The 23,648-nt window shown below is 39.8% G+C and overlaps 1 pseudogene across 1 annotated transcript in view; it reads left to right on the forward strand.

The window, feature by feature from the left end:
• Window positions 1-23,648, forward strand: part of LOC148119883 (protein Jumonji-like) — a 133,013-nt pseudogene that overhangs the window by 81,945 nt on the left and 27,420 nt on the right. The window lies entirely within an intron of this gene.

Here is a 23,648-nt window from a genome sequence, read left to right on the forward strand (position 1 = left end):
GCCTTAACTGTAAACTGAGTACTCTATGGTTTCTTGTTGGACCTAGTACTTACAGAGTAGATCTGTTTGTTGATTCGCGTTCATAGGGTCATGGCAGGTTTTTTTTTTTTTTTTTTAAGACCACCTCTGTGAACTCCATTCTAGTCCTAACTTGTTTTACTGTTTGAAGCTGATGAACTAATCCCTGTTGGGCTGACTTGAAGAAAGGCACAAATCTTACCTGGTTGGCTGTCTTACATAGGCATTTTCTTATCCCAAAATAACTATACAATTTTTTAAAATTTTAATTTTTATGCATGGTTGTTTGACCTGCCCTTGTTTATATATATATAGCATGGGTGTGCCGAGTGCCTGAGGAGGCCACAGCAGGCAGTACTGGTCCTTCTGAGGAGCCATGTGCATTATTTACCCCTGAGCCATCACTTCAGCCCCGATTCTGCCAGTTTTGTTCTATATAATAGTCTCCTGATTTGCTTAATGCTCATTTGAGTTAACATATATTTGAACTGTTCATTTGAAGAAATTATAGAAGCTGTAGAAATCATTTTCTGTTCTTTGCTTGCAATACAGTAAACTCTAAGACTTCTGAACATTTGGCATGGTGCTTTATTATAACAGTGTAACATAGTATTTTGCCTAGTTCCGTTTGTGAGTGTTTGGGCATGGAGTGATGATGAAGAATAGCTCTATTCCAGAGCAGGAGTTAGAGGAGCAGCAGCTACTGGTTGCGGATGTTTGATTTTGGTGACTAGGGATGCTGTCTTATGCAGGAGTTAGCAGGCAGTCCCATAGTGCTATTATTTGTTCAACGTCAGAAGTTCACTCAAATTTTTCCAACTTGGAAATATTAAGTGTTATGAAAAAGAAGTTAGAAGGTTTCCCAGGATTTAGTAATGGTATTATTTGGATAATGAACAAAAACTAAAGATAATCCAATTTTGTTCCTTTACTCTCCCTGTGTTTTCAAACAAAGAGATCCCCCCCCCAGGTTAAAAAAGGCAATAAGAAAAAAAGACATGAAATGACAAAAGGTCTCCAAGCTAAAAGGTATGGATGTGCACTCAGTCCAAAAATGGGATGTTTTCATCAAACCTTTTACCTCAAAGCTCAGGTGGCTATGGGAGAAGGTGAGGTGGAAAGATAAGAAAATACAAGTTCACAAAAATCCATTGAGACAATTTTTTTGTTTTGACCAACTACTTGTGGGCAAGGGGCCTACCTTAAAGTATGGCTGGAATAATCAATGATATTCCAATCGAGGAAACTGACCATCCCCTCTCTCACCATATCAATTGCAGTTAACTTCTTAGTTAGGGGGTAGATAAAATGTCTACTCCCCCCTTACAGTGCGGGAACCTCATATGTCTTGAGAACTTGTGCATGTATTATGAGTGTACAGTACAGTCTCTGTTAGTTCTTTATTTGTATCTTGTGTCTGGAGGGCAGAGTTTCCTGGATCTACCTATCACCCCTGTTTCTGTGTGCATACCTTATAGCTAGGATGTCTTCTGCCATTACATGCTTTAACGTTCTGACACCTCATCTTCAGGCTGAGTAAAATTGCCTTTTGAATTTACATGTGGAACAGGTTTTGAATCACATAGGCATTTATTTCACAGTAGCAGAATTGGAATTATATAGTTCAAGTAACCTTGCTTTCAGATGACAATTTGCAACACAGAACACATGAAGTAACATGAAATCTTTGAAATTGTTATGTTAGTATAGCATGCTTTAGTCTTTCCTCCTGTCATTTTTAAACCAGAGATGTTTCTAAACTTTTGTTTCTGCTATAGAAATTTCTTAGAAAAAGTCAATTTAAAAACCTAAAACAGTGCTATTTTCACATTTACAGTGGGATATAATTGACATAGTTTTTCTCTAAAGACAAATTTCCCTAAAGACACAACTTCTGCTACATCAGTGACATGCTGGCATGAGGGAACCTTGTTTCCACAAGAGGAGAAAAGCTATGGATACCATCAAAATTAATAAAGATTTAGTTTGAAAAAGAAACCTGAGAAAGAGAATGACAGCTCTTTCGTAGTGATGCTAACACTACAGGCTGTAAGGAGACCTCAGAAGACCTGGGCTAAGGCTCTGTTCTGCTTTGCAAGAAAATACCCATCTTCGAAAAGAGACCTTGGACCTCTACATGCCTAAAGAATCACCAAGTTAAGAGAAATCTGACTTATGGTACTAATACCCTCTGAAGGGTAAAATCGCATTACCTAAACATACATGTCTTCCTACTTCATTATAGTTAAGACTCACTTAAAAATTAAAGCTGGGCTTTGGAGTTGAACAGTCGCTATCCTTCTCTAAATCGAAACACGTTGTGTGGGGGGAGAACATTTCAGAGTTTCTGTCTCTATCAAGAGCCACCTGTTGTGGGACAGGGAAGATAGAATCTAGAAACTAAAGTTATCAAAACTCCGCTTTCAAAGATTTTACTTCTTCCCATACCTGTTTTCATCACTGTGGTACTATGGTGTATGTCCATTGAAATTCAAACTTTGTTCATTTTGATATAAATGAGCAATACATTTTCCTACAGTAATCTTTGAAGTCTCCACAACGATTCCACCTGTTTCATATAACACCATTGGACTACTCATAACAATTCATATGAGCATACTCATAACGGCTCAGAGCAATTTCGATGGCTAGCTGAGATGATCCAGCCTCACAGAATATTCTAGTCAGGACTTGAGACAAGCCCTGTACTTTCCCATGATGCATATATGCATAGACTGAGTGATACAAGTACCTCTCCAGGACTTGACAGTTAACCCAAATTATTCTTTCAGGATCCCCTAAAGATACTGTCGTCCCCAGATAGCAGGAAGTAAATTTAAGAACCCGATGCCCACATTCCAAGAGGTGATGCGGGTGGGTTTTGGATTTTCAGTGAATTATTGGTTTTATAGATAAGGATAAGGGTAAATTATTGAATCTATTATGAAAAGAAAAAGGGAGGATGAAAAGGTAAATTAAAAAGCAACTACTTTTAAATGTTTACATTTGATTGAAGTTTAGTATTGTTTACAAATTTTGTATATTAATACAAATTTGTGGTTAATTTTTTAAAAACATACTGTACATATATTTCTACTCTTATTTAAGATATTGTACCCATGTATCTCATTTAATAATGCAATGCAAATTTCTAGTCTTTAATAAATATTACGAACTGTTTAGGATAGTAAGGAAATAGGGGTTAGTAGTCAGTCACCTAGTATAATTGAACTTGTAGTCACATTAGGTATGTTTTCATAGTCAAAGAAAGATATTTTATGTAGACAGTTCATCTTTATACACTTCAGAGATCTCTGGAATATGGCATTTAAGATGTTTTAATAACTTAGGTTCCTATTTTAGGCCAATGATACATGTATGCTCCTGGCAACACCAGTCTACTTCAGAGAAGATACTGGGCATCAAAGAACTCCATATAGAGTTTACTTTCTTTGTTATAAACATAAGCCACTACGCAAGAAAATGCTCCTGCCTCAACTCTTGACAGTATGCTGTCCTAATTAGACAATCTGGACATAAAATATAATGCTTCTCTGGGCCGTCTGTCAAATATGATAGGCCTGACTGACGATGGATGCCCAGCCCTGTAGAGGAACCTTGGGTGACTGTTCAGGCAACCATCTGTTTCTGTTATTACTCACATTTTTTTTGGATGTTGTTTACTTGCACTTCTCCTTACTCAGTTAATATTATTTCCTTCTTGGGTCTCTGAGGGAGTTGAAGACAAGATAGTTATAGTTTCCTATGTTTATGAAACTCAGAAAAGAAATTCACTAAAGAAATGTAAAAGGATATAAGTTTGAGAGATATCAAAGTTAGATTTGTTTTGTAATTCAGGTTATAAGCAAAAGTAAATTAGGTACAAGACTTGGACTCACCAAGATAGAATAGATATGGATTGTTATCCCTGAATTTGTCATATGCAAGTGGACTAGGTATTGTTGATGTATTTATTTCCTGTATATATTGTATATAATTATTTTACTTACTGTAGTTTTTCTTATATTAGTTATAGTCTTTTTATTTTAGACAAAAAGTAGAAATATAATGACATTTCAATTGTATTTAAATAAATAAAGCTTGCCTGAAGATCAGAGAGTATATCAGCCCCACTGGTCAGCCTTAAAGACCAGGTAGTGATAACACACACCTTTAATCCCAGTTAGCCACTCTCATTTGCCATAGAAACCAGGATGTGCATGCCTTTAATCCCAGTCATAAGAGACAGTTATAACATGGGAGGAGACAGTTCTCAGACAGACTCATTCCTGGAGGCAAATTCGCCATTTCAGACTGTGGTTGAGGTAAGAGCTAGTGGCTGTCTATTTTGCTTTTTGAGCCTTCAGGTTGAACCCCAATTTCTGAGTTTTTATTAATCGTCCACCAACTATCCGTCTTGCTTTGGTTCTACCAAAGTGACAAGGCTTTTGCCTTGTTAAGGCAAGTACAGGATAACTTTGAACAGTGTTGTGGATTGAATGCATGACTTAAACATCATCATTGAAGGTCTTTGCTGTAGCTGGGCAGAGGGCTGAGGCAGCATTAAGATCTGCTGATTTTTGAGCCTTTTATTCTTCATGATGCTGATAATGCCCCTTTCCCTTGATGTAATAAAATGACAAAGGTTTTCTAAAGAGCTTGCAGAGGCTGGGACCTTGGCCATTCTTGAAGGCTCTTGGCCTGCTGGGGATAAAATTAGGGACATTTAAATAATAATATGCTACACAAATAACGAGTACACATAATTACACAGTAAGAGAGGGGAGCTATTAGCTGTATTTGAATTTCATTTGCTGCCTATAAATGTCATCTCATATCTGCAAGCCCTTTGGCCAGTAAAACAATTTTGAGTGACTTAATGTAAGTTGGATTCCATTCTTTAGACTCTTGCAGTGGGCAAGAATTGTAATAACTAAACTAATCTTCATATTTCACAGTGAGTGTTAGAAGTCTTTGGTTTTTGCATTCAGTCATCAGAACAAACTTTTGTGGCTGGGGGAAAACTATACCCTAAGAATGAAGTAGCAGTTTGGTTGTCCATCTAGAGCCTGGTAGTGCCATAATTCAAACCCAGTCTTTCTGGGTTTAGCCTCCTATTTATTTTATTTACCACTCAGATTAATAGAAACAATTTATGAATCAAAGTAATTTCTTTTTGTAAATTAAAAATCATCAAGCGTACAAGCTATTAAATATCTGATTGTATTTTCAAACACAGTTTTAGTGTTTACTCCCTTCCTCTCCCAACTGTCCTGCTGCTTCATCTCCCCTTGTGCCCATGAGTCTTCCTAGTCTCTTTTCCTCTTTGATTATCTCTAGTGTCATTGCTCATCCTTTAGTGCTTACTTTTACCCTCTTTTGTTCTTCTTTCTAGTATCTTTTAGACTTTTCCCAGCTTTGAAGAAGATAGGTGAATTTGTTACTGGGAAAAGTACCTCAGGAAGTTGGTGGTTAAGTATTTGCTAATGTGACCGGATTTCTTTGCTTTGATATCTTGTAAATTGTATTGACAGATAAATGCAGTCAGTCATCTGGAGGGGTGTGTGTGTATGTGTGTAGTAACTTTCAGGTTATCTGGCTTTTCACATGTAAACAAAAACAAAGAAACACAAAACAGAAAGTTCTAATATCCTTTCTTGTGTCCCGAGATGTATAAGACACATGCCATGTGAAAGAAAATATGGATTGGAAAAAAATGTTGTTGGAAAAAAATTTTGTTTTTAAAAATAATATTTATTTGTATACAAAACTGTATACTTTACTGTAAAGCGATACTCCATCACTTTTCTCTGTCTGTTTCTTGTAATATAGTGGAGATGCCTTTTCCAGCCCCTTAGTTACTGTGCATCCCATAACTGTGCCGCTGGTCTTCCCAAGGTCTCCTTTTATGGAAGACTTCCAAGGGAGCAGGTTAAGATTGCCATCAAGTGGCTGCTGTTGGTAATAGAGAACAGATGCTGATAATTCTAGGTTTTAATCTTCTTGTGCAAATTGGTGAAGCTTAGCTATATGGTTTGAGGGTAGTCTGCTCTTTTCTTGCTGTTTTTGGTTAAGAAGCCTTCTTTATAATTCCATGTATGTGTCAAAAGTAGGTACAGATGAAGCTGGCTATGTTCATGACTCTGGAACCATGAGTACAGACCATTTAGAGGCAGAATGTAGGTAGTGGCTGGACATTCACCCAATGCCAGCCCAGATTAGGAGAATTATATTTTCAATCCTCAGGAAGATTGTTATAGCCCACCTTCAAAGAACACACAAGGGAGAAAGAAATCCCTGTTTGCTTTCCTCCCGTTAATTGTTTTTCTACTTCAGGTAGTAATTTTTATCATTCGAGAGTGATCTCTCTCTCTCTCTCTCTCTCTCTCTCTCTCTCTCTCTCTCTCTCTCTCTCGTTTTGTTTTTTGGAGCTTGTCCTAGAACTAGCTCTTGTAGACCAGGCTGGCCCCGAACTCTCAGAGACCTACCTGCCTCTGCTGTGATTAAAGGTGTGTGCCTGCACTGCCCAACAAGAGTGAAGTTCTAAGGATTCATGAGGATTCATTTGAAGACTTTGTTATCTAGTAGAAAGAACACATTCAGAGGGTTGACCTTCTCATAAAACAGTAACTGCACCAAGAAGCAGACAACTTGGAAATGGAACTAGGTGTGCAATATTTCAAGAATCTGGATGCCAGCATCTTGAAATCAGGAATCTATTCTACGATCAGCTACCTTTGGTTTCTCTTACCAGGCTATCCTACATGGCATAGTTAAGGAAGAAATGTCCTACAGGTCATGTGAATCAGCAGATGCTCCCACCACTGTGTACAGTTGCTTGCCCCTAAGAACTGTGAGCGGCCTGGGGTGGTAGTGGTTGAACACAGACTGACTTTGAACCGGCTTTTACTGCATGAGAAAGGTACCTGCTCATTGGAGGGAGAAAGGAACTATGGAGAATGTCCAATTGACATGTATGAAACCATGAAAGGGAAACCTTAAGACCTACTTTGAATTTAAGAGGGTATATTTTGTAGATATGCACATTACAATCTGTCAAGTCATACTATGCTGGAATTCCTGGATTCTAGCCATCTTAGGCATTATTGAACACATCAGAATTTTGAATGTGTTGAAACTAACATTGGCATTGGACCTTAATTTTCATTGTATTAGTAACTGATTATACCTTAGGTATACTTTACCAGAAATCAGGATCAGAAGTGTTTTTGGATTTTGGAATATTTTGGAGACTTTTCTGGCTAACCATCACCAATATGAAATTCAAAGTACTTTAAACGCTGGATCTTTTTGAGCTTCATAAGGGATTTTGAATTTTTGTGCATCTGGAGGCATTGCTCAGTGTTTAAGAGGACCTGTTTTTGCAGATAAGATGTCCCAGGTTTGGATCCCAGCACCCAAATCGCTGCTCACAACTGCCTATAATTTCACTTACTGGGTTTCTGATGTTATCTTCTGACCTCCAAAGGCACCAGGCACACATCGTAAATGAACATATATACACAGAGACAGAAGGCACATGCACTTAACATATATAGTGGCATTATCATATTGGGTGTAGCAGAGAATTACTTCAGTATTTATAGCATATCGTCTATCTTTTCTTTGGTTCTACAATGTATTGTTGGGCCAGGAGACTTTTGTATGTTTCTGTGGAACATAGATGAAAGCATGGGAGATTTTCTGAAGTCTCTGTGGGGAAAAAACAAACAAACAAACAAACAAAAAAAACCCCCAAAAAACGGTGGGTTAATGCCCATAATCCTGTGGGCTATAGGTAGCAAAATTTGAGTGCCAATCTCCTTTGATTCAAATGGTACTTGATCTATGACTGGTGGGTGAGTTCTAAGATCAAGGGCCAGGGCTGTTACCAAGTCAGTTACCTAACAAATGATTTTCATTCAGAATTGTTTTGGAAACCATCTTGATGTGGTTTGAGAGAAAAGAAAGGAAGGTCTCAGAAGTCACAGTGGGGATCCAAAGAGGAGAAGGTATCATGCCATAGACACTAGAAATAGTAACAAACTGCAAATTCTGCAAATAAATTGTTGCTTTCTCATTTCTTAGTATTAACTTCTAGATATGTCATTATTGGACTTTGGCATTGACTTGTTGGCATCCATTTTACAAAACCATTTTATAATTGTGTGTAATTGTGCATTTGTGGTTCGAATACCTGCAAATATATACTTATGTATGAAGTACAAAGAACAGCTTTCAGGAGTTCATTTTCTCTCTCCACTGTTGATTCTGGCTGTCTTGCATTGCAAGTGTTTTCATCCACTGAACCATTTTGCCAGCCAGTTTCTTAAAATGTTTTATTAGTTTTGAGTCACACTAGCTGTGTGTGAGAGAATCAGTGCTCTTCCAGTAGTCACCTTTCAGTGACAACTTTCCAGTGACACTTTCCTGTTCAGTACATCTTAGGTTCTTTCTTTTCCCTTCACCAGTGCCCCTCCCATATATTTCTGAGTGAATTTTGCTTACACTGTGTTTATAGTATGTTCAAAGATTGATCACCACCATCTTTAACTTGGCATGGCTTCTTATTTATCTTTATATTTCATTTAGCCCTTTGTAAATATGTTTAATAAATACAGTAATTTAAAAATTAGTCTCCAATCCAGGCAGTGGTGTGGATGCCTTTAATCCCAGCACTTTGGAGACAGAGGCAGGCAGATCTCTGAATTCTAGGTCAGCCTGATCTACCAAGAGATTTCCAGAACAAACAAAGCAACACCCCCCCCCCCCCCAATAAACCTGTCTCCCAGGGCTAGAGAGATGGCTCAGTGATTAAGAAAATTAGCTATTCTTCTAGAGGTCCTAAGTTCAATTCCAAACAACCACATGGTGTCGCACAACTATCTATACTAGCGTCCAGTGTACTTCTCATACAGGCAAACATGCATTTAGAGTCATTCCCCCCCCCCCCCCCCCCACACACACATACACACAAATCATTCAGTCAATCCCACCCACTCCTTCCTTATCCAAAATGTTGTTTATTGGGATGGTTCCTTCCCAGTCTTTTAATCAGGATTCTTTCAGTGCTGCCTCCTCCTGAAAGAGCATCCTTCTGTCAGTCACACCTCTCTGCCTCTGCACTGACAGAGGGCAGTTGAGTACCCAATTCACAGACTACTGTTTGTGCATTGCTAAAGACTGGTGATTTTATAGCATCCTGGGCATTTCACATCCATGAATGGCTTCTGCACCAAATATTTTATCTTGTCTTTCCTCTTCTCTTCTGGAGAAAGATGAAATTGATTCTTTGAGATAGTTATGTTTTTATAGGGAGGCTGTCTATCATTACTTTTTTGCTCCTGTGTGGGTGCATGTGCGTGGGTGAATTCTCCCTAAGTTTACCTTTTCTGAGGTGTTTTTGTTTGGTTTTTCTCTAGTTTAATTGTAGCCCTGTTTTATCATTGGAAACAAGGTAGTTTTACTAAATTTGCCATCCAACACGGGTCACTCTTCTGAGTTACTACAATTATTGGCCTTACTTTATAAATGTATAGTGTGGGCTGATATTAACAGGGCAACTGCACACATTACACAGTGCAATCTTTTTTGGCATTTTAGGAATTTTCACGTCTAGTTGGAAGACATCCAAGCCAGACTAGTGTGTATACCGAGTTCTACTTGGTGCAGAGCCAATGTATTAAATTTCAGTTACATAAAAACCTCAACAAATAATACTTAATATACAATTGCCAGAGTACCTTCCCTTTAATAATAGTTTTAAAAGTAAAATATTAGCACAGTGGGCAACCCCCCCTCCCCCCCACACACATAATTTTTTAAAATCATACCCTGCTTACAGGATCAGTGTAATGAAATTTGGCCACAGAACCAGAAGACTAGTTAGGTTGGTATAAGCATCCTTTGACTAACTGTTGTGGGATTCCTGTAGATACCAAAGATCATGGAAACCCACTTTCTTTTGTGAAGCTGTAGAGTCAGTCATAGTCTTGTGCAAACCAGAATAATTATCAGTTTAGTCCAGTCTGGGCAATATAGTCAAGTCCCTAGTGAATACTAAGTAGCCTGTGCAGAGCATTTCTAGATTAGGTTTTCTATAACACAGAGCAATCTTGTAAAAATAGCTGTCCTGTCTTGTTTAGAAAAGGAGCACTATTACAGATGCAGATTTCTTTCTAAGATTTATTATTTTTATTTTGTATAATGGGTGATTTGCCTGCATGCATGCAGATACCTGAAGATAACACTGCTTGGAGGAATAAGGTGAAGTGGGAGGTGCCCCCCCCAAAAAAAACCCCGCCGATTATATTGGAACCTTGGGTATGACAATAACACAGCATCTAGGACTCCCCAGGATAGAAACAACTGAAGAACCGCTATAAGTGGGTTGTTCATGTATGCTTAGGCATTGCCGGGGCATAAATGATGATGTCTTTGTACCATGTATGTTCAGTACCTGAGGAGGCCAGAAGAGGGATTGGATTCAAGTTGTGAGTTGATTTTTGGGTTCTGGTGATTGGACATGGGTCATCTGAACAAGCAGCTCAGGGTTCTGAGTCATTTCTTAAAACCAGATGTAAATTTTTGTCCTCAATTCTTTTTTCTTTTTAAAAATCTGTCACTGGTTGAATCCGTAGGCTTGGAATGTATGGCAATGGATGGGCAGTTTCCCATAGCTTTATACAGTCTGGTCATTAAGAGCCCATATTTCTTTTCTGAAACATTCCAGACTCCACAGCCTCATAATCTGTTAACCCACATGGCAGCCCATACTGTCTCCTTTTTTTGTACGGATTTTCTTGCTTTGTGGGGAGTAATTGCACAGAACTCAATTGTTAACATAGCATGTGTCTGTGCCACTTGGGGTTGTGAATGAACCTTTCCTTGATGCGCTGCAACTCTCAGGCTTGCCTTTCTCACTTTACAATTGGCTCTCAATATGGGCTGAATGATTATGTTCGTTTACCTGTTTAAGAACAGTTTTTGAATTGTGTGGTGAAGGTAGTCTGGAACTCACTGTGTTAACCTAGACTTGGCCATGAGCCTGTGGTGGTTTTTTGTGTCAGTCTTCACAATTGTAAACTACCACACCCTTACTTTTCAGGTTGGTTATTGAGGTCTTTAATTTAATTAGATAGTACAGTTTTAGCTTTTCAAAATGGAGTAAGCTATACAACAATGTGTTCTTATGAGACAAGATATTGTGTAAGTTGGAGTTTGCTCTGGTTATTTTTTAAGAAGCTAAATGTACCTAGAGAATTTGTTGTTTTCCAAACTTGATGGTAATGAGATGTTAGCTATTATTGCTAATGGAAGAGACAAAAAATGTCCTGAGGTTTAGGCAATAATTAGGTAGATGGCAGCCATGTACCTTGATTGCTGCATAGAATTTGTTATGAGATCCTTCTAGAATGTATAACCTCTTCAGAAGTAGTATTCTGAGTGCAGTGCTTTGCTTTCTGGTGTCTTCATGTAGATAGAGACTACTGTGACAGTATATATACTTGTGTAGGGTCTGACACCTGCTTGGGGAACCAATTTGCTTTCATTCGACTTGTAAATTGAACCTTTTTTGCATCTAAGGATTTCCACTAATTCTGCTCCTAGATGTGTATCCATGAAAAAACTAATGCTTGTTTTCTGTGAGAGCCACAGAGGAATTGCGCCATGGTTTTAGGAACACACTGAAAATTATTTCCAGTGCCTCTGAACAAGGATGTCAAGATAAGAGAGAGATAACTGGAATTCATCTACTATCCAGTATCACAATTCATTTATAAAAGTGAGAGAAAGGTAGGTTGGTAATACTTGAGCTAAGATTGGAACTTACCTCTAAAAATAGAATATCAAGCTGAAAACAATACGTGGTGGGTCAGCACTTCTTCTAAACAGCAGGAAACCTACTGATGTTCACAGTAGAGAGAGGATTACCTTGCAGCAGAAGATAGATGACAACCATAAGCACCTGGTTTGTTGTAGTTTCTGCGAAGAGGCCATAACCAGTGGTGATTGGAAAAGGCCTTCTCAAAGCGGACAGGAGGTGTTAAGAGAAACTAGAATTTATATATGATTCTCAAACTTCATTTCTCTCCACCTGTATATGTTTCAGATTCTCCTTTTCACCTCATTTTCCCAGAATTGATGTTCATCAAACTATCTTGCCTATCTCCTTTACTGGTCCCTGCTGTGGGTGTTCTTCATTATTGAGGAGCCCAGATTAATCCTGCAAAAGGAAGGGGTGGGGAGAGAAGATGCCCAAATGTCCTTAGTTGACTGTGCGTGGTTTTTGCTGTAAAAGGGACACATGCCAAACACTTGCTCAGCATTGCAAGAACATTTTGCATGTGAAAGAGTTTTGTGGGTCTCTGGTGGGAAAGCTTGTAGAGAATCTCCTCTGTGCCTAGATGCTGTACTTGTATGTTAATATATACGTGACCCTAATGACACAGAACTCTTAAGTGGCCTCCTCTCTAAGAAAACATAGTGACTTGGAGTATGGTTGGAAACCAACCTAGCCTAGGCCACAGCTTTTTATTTATTAAATAGTGATTGCACCAGGCCATGTATCTATAAGACTATCTGTAATTGTCATTTAAAAGTGGTGGATATCACATAGGCTTTAGAGAAGAAGATTGTTTCCTTCTTCCTCAGGAATGCTGCATTCGTGTTTGTCTGGCATGGTGACCTAAGAAATGACCATGATAACTGCTAGACAGATGACGTCATGCCCCAGGAAAATCTAGTATATTCCTTTAGCCTTTGTAAAGGTTTCAGTTAAGTTAGTGCTTGTGTTTTAAGAGCCTGGAAAGATTCGAAGTACTAGGATGGGGTTTCTCAGTGCCCTGATAGAAATCTTGTAGAACTTTCAGTACCCCAGTGGAGCTCATGGGCTCAGCCACCATCTTTAGTTCCATAAAGGGCATAAAGAGAAGCATGTGGATAGTGTAAAGCATGTGTTTTGCACATCATCATTGCCAGACAAAGTTCAAAAGCGTCAAAGAAATTGACTTTGAAAATCGAAAAAGAGGCGCGCAGTCCAGTTTTGGGAGGCCAGTTGGATGCATGCCTTTTTCACCCCTCTCAGCAGCTGCCAGGCTACAGAGCCTGTTTTGTGAAAGATCTTTAAGAAACAATGAGGGAAAACAGCTTCAGCTTGATTAGATTAGAGCAATTTATGGGCTATGGGGAGGTTCCTAGGCAGGATTGGGGGAGGGGTGTGCTGTGCTTGCTGTAGCTCCTGCCTGCCCCTTTGGTCACTTCATAAGTAATGAAGCTCCCATGGTGGCTGGAATTGCAGGAAGGAGAGGGAGGGTGGAGGAGGAGCATGTGAAGAGAGATTTCTGCAGTCTGTCTGGAGAGCTGCCCAGGTTTCTCAGCCAAAAACACAAATAAAAATAAATAAAAGGCAAGTGCTGAATGACACAGATTATGATATTAAAAAAGGGATACCATTAAAACACTGCCCTTGTTCCACTGTTGTTGAAGATGGGTGTGTGCAGGAGGGAGGGAGGTTTAGTGCACGGTGTAAGAGGCCATCCGCTGGACACAAAAGTCTGTACAATTAAATTGTGACTGTCCCTTGCCAACATATCCCGTCTCCCTAAGTGCAGAAATTCTGTAATTTTGATTTGTCTGCATTGCAGGTCGGGGGGAAATGGCAGGATGGAAAGCTATTTTCTTTTGCCTTTTCTCATTTTAATCTATCAGGATGGTAAAAACCAGGGAGGGGAAAAGGCAGCCAGATGCCCCCTCCTCTTTAGTGTTCAATTCTCTTCCAGGCACATAAATAATCTTCGCTCCCGACTGTCTCCCCTCCCCCTTGGCCCCGCTGCTGTTCGGCTGTCCTATTGCCGTTCGGAATCTGCACCGCCGCTTGCTTATTACGTACAGGGGAGGATTGTTGACAAGTGCTTGGGAGCCTGCCTCACTGCGCTCTTCCTTCCTCCCTCCCTTCCTCTGTCCTTCTTCCTCTGTCTCTGCAATGATCCGGCTCTGAGGATGGCTGCTCCACGGGTCTGTCAGGTGCAGTTTTTGGTGGCTTATCTTGAGGAACCTGGGATAGAAGGTCTGTTCCTATAAATAAAAGAAAAAACAAATAGCTTGTGATTCGTTTCAGTCTGATTTGGCTTTTGTTGGAGAAATAGGCCTTTGTGGGTTTTCCTGTTGTGGGGGGTCCTGATTCTATCCGTTATGGGTGGCAAGGGATACACACACACACACACACACACACACACACACACACACTATGTAAAATGTGTCTGATTTGCTTAATATTCTTAGATTTTATATCTTCCCTAAGGGCAATGGTGGCTCCTACTAAGATACCGTGGAAATATACAAGAGAGAATTAATGCCGTTTTTAATGCATTAAGCTCTGTTGACCATTTTGACCAAATCTGCAATTTTAACCAGGCATTTAGACATTTCTCTGGGGATTGACCAGCCATTCCGCTAAAGTAGATATCTTTATTGATATTAGTTTACCAATATATGTGATCATTTGCCATTGTTTAAAAATAGATGCTTGATTAAAGTGAACTCATTTTATTCCTAGTTTTCTTTTATAAATAGCTTGCTTGATTTCATTTCTCTTATTCTGTTCTTTTTATGTTAGTCTTCCCTTAAAATATGGAGGAAACTGAGGCATGTAAATAGAGGCCACCTCCTCAAGTGATTCTGGTTATACCAGAGTGCTTTAGACTTAGAGTTCTTTATTTTTTCTTGTATTTGGTACTATATTTTTCTTTTATTTCCTTGTATTTTGTAGCATTCCATATTTACATTTGTGTATAGAAAGTCAGATGAATACTGGATCCCCTCATTTGTAGGGCAGATTATGGCCACATTCCTGTAGTCTTGTCTTGTACAGTTTTTTATTTCAGTATTGGAGAGACTGTTCTGGGAAGCAGTAGGCCTGTCAGTGGGTATGGTTCTGTTTGGATTCCCAATATAATCATCTAAAAAGTGGGTTGACAATTGGTTTTTTTTTTTATGTGCAAGTGATAATGAACTTGGAGGAAATCTCTTTCTCTCATGCTGCAAACAAAACACAACTTGGAACCTTTATGTGTCTAACTGTAGCCAAGGTTAAGGGTAGAGATAGCTGTTAACATATCCATAAATTGTGTGGGTCATGTGCAGCTTTGGCAAGGTATAAGCAAAAATAAGTGCGCGAACTTGTAAAGTTTATGGCATTCACTGACGGCCTGTAACCCAGATTTTCACTTGCTTTGGAGAACTAGCTTCATTTTCATTCTTTATTTCAGGGACAAATTCAGTGATGAAACAAACATTGGACTTTCTTACAGAAAATCTTTTACTATATGTATGAAATATCAAGTTTTGCCGTGTCTATTTATCTCATTAGAAGACTTTGTAAACACTGGTCTCATTGATGTATTTTAAAGCAAAAGTTAATAAAGCTTTTTGCTTACTTGTCCCATTGTCCTGCAGCTCGTTTCCCATAGCAGCCTAATAAGCCCAGTATTGCGTCTTAGTAGGAAGGCAGCTTTTGACCTGAGATGGTCAATGCTAGCCTTAAATCTGTAAAACCATTTTCAGTAGCTTGAGATCCAAGGATCTGCACTTGTGATGGTTTCCTGGTAGGCACGTGCTTGATCTTCCTTTTTGTCAGTGTGAAATGTAAACAGATGTTGGGATGGTGGGTGGATCTAGAAGTTAGAGCCTGAGATGGCGGAATGGTGATTAGATAGATAAAGGTAGAGCTTGACATTGTAGCATGATGAAGGTGTTTGAGGGAAGGCTTGAAGGCAACGTGTCGTAATTGCTATGAAAGTCATGATTAGGGTGTATTAGTGAAACTGAAAAATAATATATTGTATGCTTGAGCTTTGATCCTAAGAAATGAAAATTTATGCCAAAATAAGTGCTCTGATAGTCTCAGGGCTGATTCAGGATTTTTTTTCCTGAAGAATAGAAATTTAAAAAAACCCTGTATATAAAGTTTATCAGCTTGGTTTTGTTGGTTACTTGTTGTTGAAGCCTTCTTTTCCTCTAGTGACTGTTAGGATGTTTGAAAAGGGGGTCTCTTTTGTCTTTGGGCGATGTGGCTCTCTTTCATCCAAAGATTAAGTCGTCCAGACTAGGGCCTATTTTGTGAACCTGCTACAGTGTATTGAGATGGCTGCAGGGCTTTTCCTATATGGCTGCCTTGATTATTAGAAAGAGTTCTCTACCTAGTAGCCCAAATTTTCCCTGTCACTGTGTTACATCGTATTTGTCTTACAAAAGGGGTTTAGATTTCTAAAGACACTGTGTGTGGAAACCAAGGGTGGTGGTGGGTAAAGGCCTCTTGTAAATCATTGATATATATTTTTGATATGTAACAAATGAATAAAACCCAGTGTTACCTTTCTGTAGTTTGAATTTATTTTGAGGTTCCATAGGGGCTGGGATTTTGATTACATTTTCTTGACTAAAGTAGGAACTCTCCAATGCTTATTTGAGAGTAGACAAAGGGGAGTCTCAGTTGGCTGAGGGGTTGTTCTCATGAGAGAGAAGGATAATTATTTCCTATAATCCGAGGTATGAAGCATTTTCATTTGCGCCTCGTTGACCATAAGTGTCACTTACATCCTGCCTTATGACTGTCATTTGTTGTCAGCCACAGCAGTATGGATCTGTTGTAAGCATGTCAATGGACAAGCCAGGGCTGGGCTTCTCAGGCTCTGCCCTGCTCACCCCTACCCGCCTCATTGTGTTTGATGTTCACTGTTGACCTGCATGTGTACAGTTGAGGGTTAATATCCACATTCACATGTGAAGCTGACCGGTATCAGAATGCCTGTACTGTTTGAAAAGCAGACAATCCAATGTTTCATTTAAAGTCTGAGAGAACCAAAGCTCTATTCTTCACTAGTAATGGCGGCACACCATGCATTCTGATTACCTTAGAGAGAGTCTCTGCATTAACCAAGGAGGCTGCTATTATGATCTTCCTCCCAACTGAAAGTGAACACATATGCGCAGGCACATCCAGAATGATAAATTGCTGTGGAAAATGAAAGCTCTTTGGGTGCTTGACTGTTTAATATGTAATGTGATACCTTGTGTCACAGTGACAGGGTGGCAGACGGCGTTGGCTCTGTAACACAGAATCACCTTTTGTGCATAGTTCCTACAACAAAGCTAAAAACATTGGCTCTCCCTAATATGTTAATAAGTTTCTGCTCCAGATGTTTGAGAAACACTGGCATAGCTTCAAAGCCCTTCCTGTTTTCATTTCTTTTTAACCCTTTTGGCATTGCCTTTGTGGAATAGAGTTTTCCTTTAGTTGTGCTTTCTGCCATGCCCTCTTTGTGTCTAAAACATAAAAATTTTCTAGTTTTTTTTAAAAAGAATTATATTGTGTTTATACATTTCTGTTTTGTAATCTTGAGTTATCATTGATTGCTTAAGAATTCTTAAGTTGAAGGAGGTTTTGCCTAAGTTATGCTTCAGTCTGCCTACGGGGAGAAAGGGTCCCTGTGCACACAGTACCTCCAGTTTCCAGCATGAATTCATTCTACTCCTTTCTGCTGCTGTTCCAGACCCTTGTGTGGCGCTGGAAGGTTTTTCATTTGTTGCTAATTTGGGAGATGAGATGAATAGCTACTGAGCTTGCAGAGTCCCTGGTAGCAGTTTGCTGTTGTATTTAATTTCTTGGAGGGGTTATCTGGGTTTTGTGATGGTGGACAAGTAATGTGCAGCTGTATCACATTGCTTCTGTCAGCTGATGGTGTCTAGCTGGGGTGGCAGGCACAGGCCCCAAGCTGCCATTATGCCCGTGATTTTGAATTTTCAACTCATATTTATTGCTTTTGTGAAAGACAATAGACTGATTTAATTTAAGTTCAACCTACTGAATATTAATGGCGGAGAACAAATGCACAGAGGCTGGATCTTTGGGCCCTTCAGTTTTTCCTCTCTGTTTAACCTCCTGTCTACAAAGTCCGTTTGTGTTAGCAGGAAAGCGGGGGAGGGGGAGTGGAAAAATTAAAAATGGGGTATGTGTATGGGAGGGCATTCTGTTGCATTATTTCTTCTTGACTAAAAATAATAATTTATAACATTGATGCTAGGGCTGTGTTAAGCACTCAAAAGGAAGGCAACACACATTAGCCCCTCTATGATGCCATGATGGCTGTTCTGCCCTGTGGCTTCATAATCTATTTTGCTGACCCAGCTCTCCTAGATGAGGTAGGCTCTATGATTTGATCTAAAACATTAGGAATTAAATGTGATAGTTGGAGATGTGAAAAAGAAGATAGAAGTGAAGTGAAGTGTGTGTGTGTGGGGGGCTGATTTATCCAAGCAGAATATCTACAAATAATTGTCATTTTCTGAATAATTTTTATACAGGATTGGGGTACTCATTCAAAACGTGATCATCATGTATAGAATAAAGTCAGCTCTGCTCCTTCGTAAAGGGTCTGATTCAAACACTAGCTCTCTAGTTCTTGTCATACTCATTGTGTGACTCGGAATGGGAAAAGCTTGGGGTGCCAATAGACAATGGAGCCCCTAGTTCTAGCCCCATTAATGACTCAGTCTTTTCCTGCAAGTGGAGTAGCTTCATTCCTCCTTGCCTCACACTGAGTGTATAACATCTGCTAAAATTCCAAGGAACATCTCATACAATTTCTCCATGCAGTCCCCCAGTATTTTTGCTTAATAGTTATTTTGGGGAGTGGTCCTTTTAAGCCTTTTCTTTTAGGTGTATTCTTCCCTCTACCCTTTCCTGCTTTGGGTGGGTTTACACACAAACGGACACATAGTTTAAATACATAGTACATCATATAGGATTATCCACCCACCCACCCATCCATCCATCCATCCATTCATCCATCCATCATCTATATATCTCCTTGCACCTTCTTTTTACAAGTTTGTAGGCAAAGTCTCTAGATAAAAGTATCGAGAAAAGGTAGATAGAATTTGTTGGGTGTGGAGGCCTTTTTTCAAACATTAGTTCTGGGTTCTTACTTTGATTTACCCTCAGGAACAAGAGATCTTCCATAACCGGCATTAGACATGGACTTCAACTAGCTTTGCATCATCTTAAAATACTAGGTGTGTAGAACAGGACACATGTGAACCTGATACAAGTTCAAATTGAAGAGGATATTATACCCGTATCTGCCGAGTTCCTGGAAGACAGTAGTAAAGCTGCCAATCTTTAACTTTTTCACATTAGTCTGAAGTGTAACACTCACTCAACAGAAGACCAGTTTTTACCGGCTTCACCTGGCAACTCTTCCCTTTGTTTCTTTTCATTATCTAAATTGGGTTTTAAGTAGTAGTCTCCTATCTCATCTTTTTGTGTTGGCAATTTTATTTTTTTACTCTTCTGCACTGACTTGCCTTCACTAGCTTCTCCCCATCATCTGTTTATTACTGGATGTGTTCTTCACTTGTCGTGCTAAATATAGGACCATTTGTGTTGTCTGTCTTGTCCGCAAGACAAGGTATCCTTAAGTACCCTGTCAATACAGTAGATATTTTGAAAACTTTTAATCTTTCTCTTTTTACTTTTTCCTGATGAATTTAACCACAAACAAACCAAAAAATCTTTTATGTGCTACAATTGGTGGGGAGGGGAGCTTCTCAATTTTATTCCTGAGTTCCTTTTGGCAAGGATTTGAACTGGATTCTTTCCCCAATCGTCTCTTCTCCCTCCCTCTTCCCAGTCACATTTCTAATGGCTTTTGAAAGTATAGTTTGTGTAACCCCAGTGATTGAGTATTCTACCCATTTCTGTATTAGTGTGCCGATGTACACTAATCAAAAGGTTATTGTTTTGGTCATATAGAACTTGTTTTTCTATTTTGTTTTCAAAGACATTGAAACAAATAGGTGAAATTGAGATATGCTCAGTACCACTTAACACATTCTTTTGTTAGCTTCTAGCATCCTTGAGGAGACCTTTCCCTATTTGTGCCCACAGGAGTACATCCACGATTCCGTACTGTAGATCTAGATTGCTGTCCTTGCTAATTCTAGTTTGCTCTGTGATGTCGTTATGAGGTAATGATATTTCTGCATGTGATTGTTATTGGTATTGGTATTAATGGAAATTCCGAAAGTGATTTTATTATATTTGGTAGGGCTTTACAAGTTATTAGTTATTTGAAAAGGTATTGGGGCACTGTCATAGTCTGGGACTTTAACCCAGGTGTTTCTGTTGAACTTGTCTGTTTTGGTTTTCATGATCCGAGTTGATGGGCAGAACTGATCAGGTCTCTTTGTCTTCATGTGGTAGTCTTTAGCCAACCAGCTGAACCTCTTTCTACCCACACACTAAATTCCCCAGGTTTCCAGAGGACATAGTTGGTCATTTCCAGTCTCGCCACCAAGGAGGCAGCTACAGGGAGACTGACAGTGCCCCAGTACCTTCATATCTTTAGCACAGGACAGATGATGCTTCTCTCTTAAAGCCGAAAGTGGGGAGGGGAGCTGATAGAAATGGGGCACTTCCTTATGCTGAAAAGAGTCACCACAATAGGGACCTGGAATGTGAGAGAACACTAAACACAGTTGGGCGAACCGGCTTGCTCATGCATGAGCTCATCACTTAAGGTGGGATGTCATTGGATTGGCAGAAATGCACTGGACATGAACACAAGAACTTGTAGTAAATTGATGCAGGATTATAAACTCCGAGAGGGAAAACATGTACCAGATGTAGCTTTTAGTGCTGTCCAATTTGGTCCAAAACTGCACGGTCGGGTACAGACCTATAAATGACCAAATTATTTCAGCTAGAATTCAGACAATACACATCGAGTAACTAACAATCATACAGGTATGCACACCAACAGCAGAAGCAGAAGAGGCTGTCATCAACTGTTTCTGCACAGATCTGCTAAACGAGGTTAGCACTGTGCATAAGAATGATGTACTAATCATTTATGGGCGACTTCAATACAAGAGTGGGATCCAGAGAAAGAATGGACTGTAGTGTCATGGGAACATCCAGATAAGGACAAAGGAACAACAGAGGAACAATAAATAGACTGCTTGACCTCCGCTATGCAAATAACTTGTATATATCCAATACATAATTTAAGCAGGCCAAACCATCAACACGCTGGATGTTATAATCATGCTGGACATTATAATCTCTGAACAAATGCACATACAGCCAAGTTGACTATATTCTAGTCAGCAAAAAACTCTTAATCTAGCACCCAAAACAATCATTTTGCGTGCTGACTGAGGATCAGATCACCAACTTGATATGGTCAACATTCAACTGAAACTTAGAAGAGGCACGACAGGCAAGATGAAAGGAAAATTGATTGTAAACAGCTGATGAACACAGCGCACAAAGAGAAACGCTGAAAAAAAAGTGAGGGAAATTATTAAACAACCCTTAACAAACACTGAAAGCCAATGGGAGAAAATCAAAAGAGCTATACAATAGACTTCAAAAGAGATGCTTGGTTATGCAAAAAGGACAACACCAGTTAAAGGCTTTACTGCAGAGATGTCAACCCAGCGGAAGAAAGAAGGACACTAAAGAGCAGACAGATACAAAGAGGTTGAAGAGGCTGGTCTCCATAATAAAACACATCAAACTAACTAACTAACTAACTAACTAACTAACTAACACATCAAAACACACTACAAAGCTATCAGATGGATATCTGCCAGATATGCTCCTCAGATTCCTGTGATTAAAGATGGGCAAGGTCATTTATTAACAGAACCAGAGGAAGTAAAGCAAAGATGGAGACAATACTTTGACATTCTGTCCAATGTCCATAATGCTGTCAACATAGACTACAATGAGAAATACTTCGGCAGCCATTCGAGCACCAGAGACGATGAGGAAATATTAAATATTGGCAGCAGTGAGATAGAGGAAACTATCAAGAGAGCTAAACCCAGGAAGGCCCCTGGAGTGGATGACATCACCGTGAGGTGGAGGAACTAGAAGCGGCTACAATAGGCTCGGGCTGAGGTGCTTCTCAGACTCTTTAGAGAACATACAGTGATTCCCATGGAATGGAAGTACTCAGTCATAATTCCCATACACAAGAAGAAGGACAAGCTGGACTGCTCAAATTACATCAGTTTATTGTGCCATAGCAGCAAGATCTTCTCCTCCATTATACTGCAAAGGATCAAGGGCAGAACAGTGGGAATCCTAGCAGAGGCCCAGTGCTGATTCAGATCAGATCTTCACTTTGAGGCAACTGGCAGAAAAATATGAAGTATTTGGAAAAAGACTTATGTCTGTTACATCGACTTCAGGAAGGCATTCAATAGCATTTGGAAGAAAGTACTTTGGGAAGCAGTGAGGTTCTACAGGTACCCAGAGAAAATCACAAGAATACTAGGAAATGCCTGTACAGATACCTTCGTGTCAGTCGTTGTCTGTAGACACTAAGTGATCGGTTTATGTCAATCTTAGGAGTGTTGCAGGGATTCATCCTCTCACTAATGCTCTGTAATATATTCTGGGAATTAATAATAGCAGCAGCCCTGGAGGATGAGGAGATGGACGTGGTGTGTGAATCAATAACTTGTGTTTAGTCAACGATACAGTACTACTTGCTGAAAGTCCAAATGAGCTGCGGGCCATGGTAAATAGAGTGGTGGAAGTAAGTGAAAACCTTGGTATTAAAGCAACCATCGAGAATACAGAGTCAACACATGGGAAGGGTGCACAAGGATTCTAACATTGTAATAAAGAGCCAGAGCCTCAAGCAAACAGTCTACTTTGTCTAACTGGGAGGAAACCTCAGTTCAAAGGAGAGAACTATTTCAGTTGTCAAGAGGTGAATAGGGATAGTGAGGGCTGCATTCCAGGCACAAGGAGAGGTTTGGTCAGCAAACACATAACAATAACCGCAAAATTACAAGTATATGAGACACTTGTCTTGAGCTGCCTTCTTTACAACTCCGAAACCTGGACAACGCACCTCAGAACAGCGGCTGAATGTGTTCGAGATGGCGTGTCTTAGGAGGGTTCTAGGCATCACAAGAAGAGACAGGCTGTGCAAGGATGACATTAAGAAGCATCCCCTCTACAGAAGGAAGCAAACTACAGGATACAACAACGGTGCTTGATATGTCGGCCATGTTCTGAGATGGCGGAAACCTGAAGACAGCACTGCTTGGAGGAGGGCATGGGATAAGGAGAAGAGGAAGGCTCCCAAACCGTTCAATAGACAGCATAAAGGAAGACTGTGAAACCTTGGATATGACAATAATACAAGCATCTCAGACTGCCCAGGATAGGAACAACTGGAGAACTACCATAAACGGGCTGCCCAGCATTGCTGGGACCCAAATGATGATGAATGATGAGTTATTTGATAATTGTTATTTCGTTCAACGTTTCTTCCCCCCCCCCCCCCCCCCTTGGTTTTTCGAGACAGGGTTTCTCTGTGACTTTGGAGCCGGTCCTGGAACTAGCTCTTGTAGCCCACGCTGGCCTCGAACTCACAGAGATCTGCCTGTCTCTGCCTCCCAAGCACTGGGATTAAAGTTGTGCACCACCACCACCCAGCTTTCGTTCAACCTTTTTACCCTCCAGGCACATAAGATGATTTAAAATGTGCTTTAGTCAGGTTTTTAATCCTAGCATTCTATGAGGCTGAGGCAGGCAGATCATGTAT

This window comes from Myodes glareolus, chromosome 14 (genome assembly GCF_982192425.1).
Source record: "Myodes glareolus chromosome 14, mMyoGla1.1, whole genome shotgun sequence".
NCBI lineage: Eukaryota > Metazoa > Chordata > Mammalia > Rodentia > Cricetidae > Myodes > Myodes glareolus.